The sequence below is a fragment of the Ranitomeya variabilis genome, chromosome 5 (genome assembly GCF_051348905.1).
Source record: "Ranitomeya variabilis isolate aRanVar5 chromosome 5, aRanVar5.hap1, whole genome shotgun sequence".
Taxonomy (NCBI): domain Eukaryota; kingdom Metazoa; phylum Chordata; class Amphibia; order Anura; family Dendrobatidae; genus Ranitomeya; species Ranitomeya variabilis.
Window position 1 is genome coordinate 682,313,943 of NC_135236.1, and position 11,113 is coordinate 682,325,055.

The window sequence follows — 11,113 nt, forward strand, 5'->3', positions numbered from 1 at the left end:
ACAGGAGGAGTGGTACTGTGCAGTGTATATATACAGGAGGAGTGGTACTGTGCAGTGTATATATACAGGAGGAGTGGTACTGTGCAGTGTGTATATATACAGGAGGAGTGGTACTGTGCAGTGTATATATACAGGAGGAGTGGTACTGTGCAGTGTATATATACAGGAGGAGTGGTACTGTGCAGTGTGTATATATACAGGAGGAGTGGTACTGTGCAGTGTATATATACAGGAGGACTGGTACTGTGCAGTGTATATATACAGGAGGACTGGTACTGTGCAGTGTATATATACAGGAGGAGTGGTACTGTGCAGTGTGTATATACAGGAGGACTGGTACTGTGCAGTGTATATATACAGGAGGAGTGATACTGTGCAGTGTATATATACAGGAGGAGTGGTACTGTGCAGTGTGTATATATACAGGAGGAGTGGTACTGTGCAGTGTATATATACAGGAGGAGTGGCACTGTGCAGTGTATATATACAGGAGGAGTGGCACTGTGCAGTGTATATATACAGGAGGAGTGGTACTGTGCAGTGTATATATACAGGAGGAGTGGTACTGTGCAGTGTATATATACAGGAGGAGTGGTACTGTGCAGTGTATATATACAGGAGGAGTGGTACTGTGCAGTGTATATATACAGGAGGAGTGGTACTGTGCAATGTATATATACAGGAGGACTGGTACTGTGCAGTGTATATATACAGGAGGACTGGTACTGTGCAGTGTATATATACAGGAGGAGTGATACTGTGCAGTGTATATATACAGGAGGAGTGGTACTGTGCAGGGTATATATACAGGGGGAGTGGTACTGTGCAGTGTATATATACAGGAGGAGTGGTACTGTGCAGTGTATATACAGGAGGAGTGGTACTGTGCAGTGTATATATACAGGAGGAGTGGTACTGTGCAGTGTATATATACAGGAGGAGTGGTACTGTGCAGTGTATATATACAGGAGGAGTGGTACTGTGCAGTGTATATATACAGGAGGAGTGATACTGTGCAGTGTATATATACAGGAGGAGTGATACTGTGCAGTGTATATATACAGGAGGAGTGGTACTGTGCAGTGTATATATACAGGAGGACTGGTACTGTGCAGTGTATATATACAGGAGGAGTGGTACTGTGCAGTGTATATATACAGGAGGAGTGGTACTGTGCAGTGTATATATACAGGAGGAGTGGTACTGTGCAGTGTATATATACAGGAGGAGTGGTACTGTGCAGTGTATATATACAGGAGGAGTGGTACTGTGCAGTGTATATATACAGGAGGAGTGGTACTGTGCAGTGTATATATACAGGAGGAGTGGTACTGTGCAGTGTATATATACAGGAGGAGTGGTACTGTGCAGTGTATATATACAGGAGGAGTGGTACTGTGCAGTGTATATATACAGGAGGAGTGGTACTGTGCAGTGTATATATACAGGAGGAGTGATACTGTGCAGTGTATATATACAGGAGGAGTGGTACTGTGCAGTGTATATATACAGGAGGAGTGGTACTGTGCAGTGTATATATACAGGAGGAGTGGTACTGAGCAGTGTATATACATACCTCCCAACTTTTGAAGATGGGAAAGAGGGACAAAGTTAGCGGCGTGCGAAGCGCGCTGCGGCAAATTTTAGGCCACGCCTCTGACCACACCCATTCATAATTAGTCACACCCATATCCACGTCCCAACCACACCCATTTAGCACTGCTGATCACACTGTTTCATATACAATAATTATAAACAAAAAAATATGGCCACACAGTGCTCCATACTGTATAATGACCACACATGATGCCCCATACTGTATAATGGCCACACATGACGCTCCATACTGTATAATGACCGCATGCATACTGTATAATGGCCGCACATGATGCTCCATACTGTATAATGACCACACATGATGCTCCATACTGTATAATGACCACACATGATGCCCCATACTGTATAATGGCCACACATGATGCTCCATACTGTATAATGACCGCATGCATTCTGTATAATGGGCGCACATGATGCTCCATACTGTATAATGACCGCACATGAGGCTGCATACTGTATAATGACCGCATATGATGCTCCATACTGTATAATGGCTCCACATGATTCTCCATACTGTATAATGACCACACATGATGCTCCATACTGTATAATGACCGCACATGATGCTCCATACTGTATAATGACCACACATGATGCCCCATACTGTATAATGGCCACACATGACGCTCCATACTGTATAATGACCGCATGCATACTGTATAATGACCGCACATGATGCTCCATACTGTATAATGGCCGCACATGATGCTCCATACTGTATAATGACCGCACATGATGCTCCATACTGTATAATGACCGCACATGAGGCTGCATACTGTATAATGACCACACATGATGCTCCATACTGTATAATGGCCCCACATGATTCTCCATACTGTATAATGACCACACATGATTCTCCATACTGTATAATGACCACACATGATGCTCTATACTGTCTAATGACCGCACATGATGCTCAATACTGTATAATGACCGCACATGATGCTCCATACTGTATAATGACCGCATGCATACTGTATAATGGCCGCACATGATGCTCCATACTGTATAATGACCACACATGATGCTCCATACTGTATAATGACCACACATGATGCCCCATACTGTATAATGGCCACACATGATGCTCCATACTGTATAATGACCGCATGCATTCTGTATAATGGGCGCACATGATGCTCCATACTGTATAATGACCGCACATGAGGCTGCATACTGTATAATGACCGCATATGATGCTCCATACTGTATAATGGCTCCACATGATTCTCCATACTGTATAATGACCACACATGATGCTCCACACTGTATAATGACCGCACATGATGCTCCATACTGTATAATGACCACACATGATGCCCCATACTGTATAATGGCCACACATGACGCTCCATACTGTATAATGACCGCATGCATACTGTATAATGACCGCACATGATGCTCCATACTGTATAATGGCCGCACATGATGCTCCATACTGTATAATGACCGCACATGATGCTCCATACTGTATAATGACCGCACATGAGGCTGCATACTGTATAATGACCGCATATGATGCTCCATACTGTATAATGGCCCCACATGATTCTCCATACTGTATAATGACCACACATGATTCTCCATACTGTATAATGACCACACATGATGCTCTATACTGTCTAATGACCGCACATGATGCTCAATACTGTATAATGACCGCACATGATGCTCCATACTGTATAATGGCCTCACATGATTTTCCATACTGTCTAATGACCGCACATGATGCTCCATACTGTATAATGACCGCACACGATGCTCCATACTGTATACTGGCCGCACATGATGCTCCATACTGTATAATGACCGCACATGATGCTGCATACTGTATAATGACAGCACATGATGCTGCATACTGTATACTGGCTGCACATGATGCTCCATACTGTATAATGACCGCCCATGATGCTGCATACTGTATACTGGCTGCACATGATGCTCCATACTGTATAATGACTGCACATGATGCTCCATACTGTATAATGGCTGCACATGATGCTCCATACTGTATAATGACTGCACATGATGCTGCATACTGTATAATGGCCGCACATGATGCTGCATACTGTATAATGACTGCACATGATGCTCCATGCTGTATAATGGCCACAGTTCTCCATACTGTATAATGACATACAGGCAAGCAGCTCACACACAAGCTCACACACACGCACACAGCTCACACACACGGCTCACACACACCTCACACACATGCAGCATCATACACACACACACAGCATCACACACACACACGCAGTATCACACATACACACGCAGCATCACAAACGCAGCTCACAAACACATGCAGCTTTGACACAAATGCATTACACACGCAGCCATCACACACACACACGCAGCCATCACACACACATGCAGCCATCACACACACATGCAGCCATCACACACACACACGCAGCCATCACACACACACACGCACCCATCACACACACGCACCCATCACACACACACACGCACCCATCACACACACGCACCCATCACACACACGCACCCATCACATACACACCAGATACCTCATACACACATGACACACACACACACATGCAGCATCTCACACACACACACACACATGCAGCAAAAGACACACACAGAGCATCAGACACACACACGCATGCAGCATCACACACATCACACACACACATGCAGCATCACACACATCACACACATCACACACACACACTCCTCTGTGTTGCAGGGGCGGCTGATCTGTCCATGTGCACTGCAGCTCTTCAGTTTCTCCGGATGCTCACAGCTCTGCACTGTCCCGGCACCTCCCCCTTCTCTCCTCTGCTGGGATACCAGATAAGAGCAGGAGAAGCCGGAGCTCCCTGCACACACAGGAGGTAGTGAGTCGCTGACCTCTCATCTTGATCGCTGCTGGCTCTCAGCCTCTCTCCCTCAGCGTGGCAAGCAGCGCAGCGCCGCACAGGGGGCGGGGTCGGTGGGGAGGTGACCCAGCTTTTATAAAAAAAAAAAAACAGCCACAAACCTAAGTTACTCAGGTGCCGCCCCCTGCATTGTCCCCGCCCTAGGCACGTAGTGCGGGACAAGTAATGTCCCGCCCGGGATCGTCAAAATCAGGACAGTCCCGCGGGATCCGGGACGGTTGGGAGGTATGTATATATACAGGGGGAGTGGTACTGTGCAGTGTATATATACAGGAGGAGTGGTACTGTGCAGTGTATATATACAGGAGGAGTGGTACTGTGCAGTGTATATATACAGGAGGAGTGGTACTGTGCAGTGTATATATACAGGAGGAGTGGTACTGTGCAGTGTATATATACAGGAGGAGTGGTACTGTGCAGTGTATATATACAGGAGGAGTGGTACTGTGCAGTGTATATATACAGGAGGAGTGGTACTGTGCAGTGTATATATACAGGGGGAGTGGTACTGTGCAGTGTATATATACAGGAGGACTGGTACTGTGCAGTGTATATATACAGGAGGAGTGATACTGTGCAGTGTATATATACAGGAGGAGTGATACTGTGCAGTGTATATATACAGGAGGAGTGATACTGTGCAGTATATATATACAGGAGGAGTGGTACTGTGCAATGTATATATACAGGAGGACTGGTACTGTGCAGTGTATATATACAGGAGGAGTGGTACTGTGCAGTGTATATATACAGGAGGAGTGATACTGTGCAGTGTATATATACAGGAGGAGTGGTACTGTGCAGTGTATATATACAGGGGGAGTGGTACTGTGCAGTGTATATATACAGGGGGAGTGGTACTGTGCAGTGTATATATACAGGAGGAGTGGTACTGTGCAGTGTATATATACAGGAGGAGTGGTCCTGTGCAGTGTATATATACAGGACAGGAGGAGTGGTACTGTGCAGTGTATATATACAGGAGGAGCGGTCCTGTGCAGTGTATATATACAGGAGGAGTGGTTCTGTGCAGTGTATATATACAGGAGGAGTGGTACTGTGCAGTGTATATATACAGGAGGAGTGGTACTGTGCAGTGTATATATACAGGAGGAGTGGTCCTGTGCAGTGTATATATACAGGAGGAGTGGTACTGTGCAGTGTATATATACAGGAGGAGTGGTCCTGTGCAGTGTATATATACAGGAGGAGTGGTCCTGTGCAGTGTATATATACAGGACAGGAGGAGTGGTACTGTGCAGTGTATATATACAGGAGGAGTGGTCCTGTGCAGTGTATATATACAGGAGGAGTGGTACTGTGCAGTGTATATATACAGGAGGAGTGGTCCTGTGCAGTGTATATATACAGGAGGAGTGGTACTGTGCAGTGTATATATACAGGAGGACTGGTACTGTGCAGTGTATATATACAGGAGGAGTGGTCCTGTGCAGTGTATATATACAGGAGGAGTGGTCCTGTGCAGTGTATATATACAGGACAGGAGGAGTGGTACTGTGTAGTGTATATATACAGGAGGAGTGGTGCTGTGCAGTGTATATATACAGGAGGAGTGGTACTGTGCAGTGTATATATACAGGAGGAGCGGTACTGTGCAGTGTATATATACAGGAGGAGTGGTTCTGTGCAGTGTATATATACAGGAGGAGTGGTACTGTGCAGTGTATATATACAGGAGGAGTGGTCCTGTGCAGTGTATATATACAGGAGGAGTGGTCCTGTGCAGTGTATATATACAGGAGGAGTGGTCCTGTGCAGTGTATATATACAGGAGGAGTGGTCCTGTGCAGTGTATATATACAGGAGGAGTGGTACTGTGCAGTGTATATATACAGGACAGGAGGAGTGGTACTGTGTAGTGTATATATACAGGAGGAGTGGTCCTGTGCAGTGTATATATACAGGAGGAGTGGTACTGTGCAGTGTATGTATACAGGAGGAGTGGTACTGTGCAGTGTATATATACAGGAGGAGTGGTACTGTGCAGTGTATATATACAGGAGGACTGGTACTGTGTAGTGTATATATACAGGAGGAGTGGTGCTGTGCAGTGTATATATACAGGAGGAGTGGTCCTGTGCAGTGTATATATACAGGAGGAGTGGTCCTGTGCAGTGTATATATACAGGACAGGAGGAGTGGTACTGTGTAGTGTATATATACAGGAGGAGTGGTGCTGTGCAGTGTATATATACAGGAGGAGTGGTACTGTGCAGTATGTATATACAGGAGGAGCGGTACTGTGCAGTGTATATATACAGGAGGAGCGGTACTGTGCAGTGTATATATACAAGAGGAGCGGTACTGTGCAGTGTATATATACAGGAGGAGTGGTTCTGTGCAGTGTATATATACAGGAGGAGTGGTACTGTGCAGTGTATATATACAGGAGGAGTGGTACTGTGCAGTGTATATATACAGGAGGAGTGGTACTGTGCAGTGTATATATACAGGAGGAGTGGTACTGTGCAGTGTATATATACAGGAGGAGTGGTGCTGTGCAGTGTATATATACAGGAGGAGTGGTACTGTGCAGTGTGTATATACAGGAGGAGTGGTACTGTGCAGTGTATATATACAGGAGGAGCGGTACTGTGCAGTGTATATATACAAGAGGAGCGGTACTGTGCAGTGTATATATACAGGAGGAGTGGTACTGTGCAGTGTATATATACAGGAGGAGTGGTACTGTGCAGTGTATATATACAGGAGGAGTGGTACTGTGCAGTGTGTATATACAGGAGGACTGGTACTGTGCAGTGTATATATACAGGACAGGAGGAGTGGTACTGTGCAGTGTGTATATACAGGAGTGGTACTGTGCAGTGTATATATACAGGAGGAGTGGTACTGTGCAGTGTATATATACAGGAGGAATGGTACTGTGCAGGGTATATATACAGGAGGAGGGGTGCTGTGCAGTGTATATATACAGGAGGAGTGGTACTGTGCAGTGTATACTGGAGGAGTGGTACTGTGCAGTGTATATATACAGGAGGAGTGGTACTGTGCAGTGTATATATACAGGAGGAGTGGTACTGTGCAGTGTATATATACAGGAGGAGTGGTACTGGGCAGTGTATATATACAGGAGGAGTGGTACTGTGCAGTGTATACTGGAGGAGTGGTACTGTGCAGTGTATATATACAGGAGGAGTGGTACTGTGCAGTGTATATATACAGGAGGAGTGGTACTGTGCAGTGTATATATACAGGAGGAGTGGTACTGGGCAGTGTATATATACAGGAGGAGTGGTACTGTGCAGTGTATATATAGAGGAGGAGTGGTACTGTGCAGTGTATATATACAGGAGGAGTGGTACTGTGTAGGGTATATATACAGGACAGGAGGAGGGGTGCTGTGCAGGGTATATATACAGGAGGAGGGGTGCTGTGCAGTGTATATATATATCTTTTGGAGTGAGTCTCCGCTCCCATTTGATTATTGGGTTGATCTTTTGGGCTTTCTCAGATATTTTGGTGTAGTGAGTTCTGTTATTCCCTTAGGACCGACCCTCAGACTTTTAAGCCTAATATCAGAAAGGATTACCGTCATTACTGTGAACCTGACAGCGCGGTTTACCCCTATTAACTAATGACGGTGCTGCTTTTATCATGTATCGCTGATTTCTTGCCATATCGATGTTAAAGGGCACCTGTCACCACGTTTTTGGAAGATGGGATAAAAATAGCGTTAAATAGGGGCAGAGGTGGGCGTTACATTAGTGTGTGTGTTATGCGTTTATTACCCACCTAAGTTGCCGAAATAACTTTGCAAAGTCTCCGTTTTCGCCTGTCAATCAGGCTGGTCAGGTCGCATGGGCGTTGTCTTCCCCCAGATTTGGCGTAGTTTTCCGTTGGTGGCGTAGTGGTGTGCGCATGCCCAAAGTCCTGAATCCTCTGCCAGGGGATTTAAAATAGCGCGGTGTTCGTTATTGCATTGGTGATCGGTGGGCGCGGCCATCTTCCTTTGGCCGCGCGTGCGCAGAAGCGGCGCTCTGCTGGCCGCGGCTTCAGGAAAATGGCCGCCGCGATATCCATCTGCGCACGCGCGGCATCCCGCGGCCATTTTCCTGAAGCCGCGGCCAGCAGAGCGCCGCTTCTGCGCACGCGCGGCCAAAGGAAGATGGCCGCGCCCACCGATCACCAATGCAATAACGAACACCGCGCTATTTTAAATCCCCTGGAAGAGGATTCCGGACTTTGGGCATGCGCACACCACTACGCCACCAACGGAAAACTACGCCAAATCTGGGTGAAGACACCACGCCCATGTGACCTGACCAGCCTGATTGACAGGCGAAAACGGAGACTTTGCAAAGTTATTTCGGCAACTTAGGTGGGTAATAAACGCATAACACACACACTAATGTAACGCCCACCTCTGCCCCTATTTAACGCTATTTTTATCCCATCTTCCAAAAACGTGGTGACAGGTTCCCTTTAAGGGGAAAGTTGCCAGCGTAGGTGTACAATCCATGTTGTAATTGTGTGTTGTCCTATTAGTGTCACGACTCTGTTGTTGGGTGTCCCAGGACCAGGGGCTGCTTCCCTGTCCCTAACGCCAGGGAGGCCCTAGCTCACCCTGTTCCCCGGATTCCTTCTGATGGTGAAGATGCCAGGGCCAGTAGTGTACCATAATACACCAACCAGATTATCAAGGTAATACAAACAGGGGTAACGGAAAATACCAAACATACAAATATACACACATAAACAACAGAGGAAGACACCGGGGAGTGGAGGATGGGGTCAAACCAAAGTAGGAGAAGAAAGGGAATTATCACACACTCAAAACCTAGCAATAGTCATAGATTTATCCAGCAAATGCCTTCTCCAATAATAACCTACAACCTCCCACCATGCAGCAAAAGCAACTCTGACAATGAGTGGCAGCCAGGGCCCAGATTATATAGGAGATGTGAGTGTCTAACAGTGAACAGCTGAGAGCCTTAATGCAGGAAAGCTTCCAGTAGCTCTCACCTGAGCAGATTAACCCCTGCACTGCTAAAAGAAATTTACACTGTTTAATAAGAAGGTGAAGTGCTTCTAATCAGTGCAGGAGTAGGGGAAGGCTGCGGTCTTCTGGCTCCTTTCCCTCATGGTAAACAAACTATTAGTTTGTGTGGTCGGGCAGACGTGCACTTATTGCTGAGCAGCTGATAACATCGGCTCATAGCCATTGTCTCTGCAGCACTTCTGCACCTTCTCTTGCTACCTCAGTTGCTCAAACACCCTGCGGCCTCCGTGATTTTGGGTTTGCACCATCATCTGCTATGTGACATCACACTGAGCAGTCCTGGAGTCTGGTCAAGTGCTTCCCTCTGCCGTCTCCTAGCACATAGTGCCGACGGTAGTAATTAGTTAATAGGGGTAGACCCTGCGGTCAGACTCCCTATGAATACAATGGATACAGATTATTTTCCCCTAATGTTGCACGTGTCTGCTCTGCTACATGCTGCCTGCATTACATCGCAGCATGACTGGAGTCGGGGGACTCTGGCTCCATTATGCCTTAAAGGGAACCTGCCTGCTGAATAATGCTGCCCGAATCACGTGTCTGCCCGGATCCTGCATGCTATCAGTGATTCACACTTTAAGCACTGCGCTGTTTCTGGGAAAAGTATAATGGAAAGTGCTGCCGAGGCAATTAGTCACAGCGGGATGTCTGTGCTTCTACCATCGCAGAGCCGTCATGTGCCCCCCAGGTATCGATGGAGTTATGGATTTTGTGCATGAACATCTAATATCTCCAGACACCCGGCCTCTGTTCTCAGTGAAGAGAAGCTGAATTTGATCCAGTCCCCAGAAATATCCATAATTGGGGAACATATCGACATCTGTGGATAAAATCACAGAAGTGTTGGCAGGTGGCGACCATGAGGAGCTCAATATGGATGAACTCTTATTACTACAGATAGCTCAGTTCTCAAAAAAGTACGACATAGAGATCATGGGAGATTTCACCATCAAAGGAATAAAAGACTCCACACTATCCATAAACAGAGAGTTGGTGAGGAAACACTGAGATAATTTACATCTCCTGGTCCAGATGAATTACATACTAGGGTACTGAAAGAGTTAGCAGAGTAAATTGCAAAACCACTAGCCAGAATCTTTGAAAAATCCTGGAGAACAGGAGAAGTCCCAGAAGATTGAAGAAGGGCAAATGTTGTCCCTATCTTCAAAAAAGGAAAGACGACGGAGCCAGGAAATTACAGGCCAGTGAGCCTTACTTCTATACCAGGAAATTACAGGCCGGTGAGCCTTGCTTCTATACCAGGAAAGACCTGAGAACAAATTATTACACAGCATGTATGTAAGTACTTGGATAGGAATACTACGGTCCATGTACTGGGCACAAAGCTGGCAGCTTTGCAGTCCATGTACCGAGCACAAAGCTGGCAGCTCTGCATTCTATGTACCGGGCACAAAGCTGACGGCTCTGCAGTCCATGTACCGGGCACAAAGCTGGCGGCTCTGCAGTCCATGTACCGGGCACAAAGCTGGCGGCTCTGCAGTCCATGTGCCGGGCACAAAGCTGGCGGCTCTGCAGTCCATGT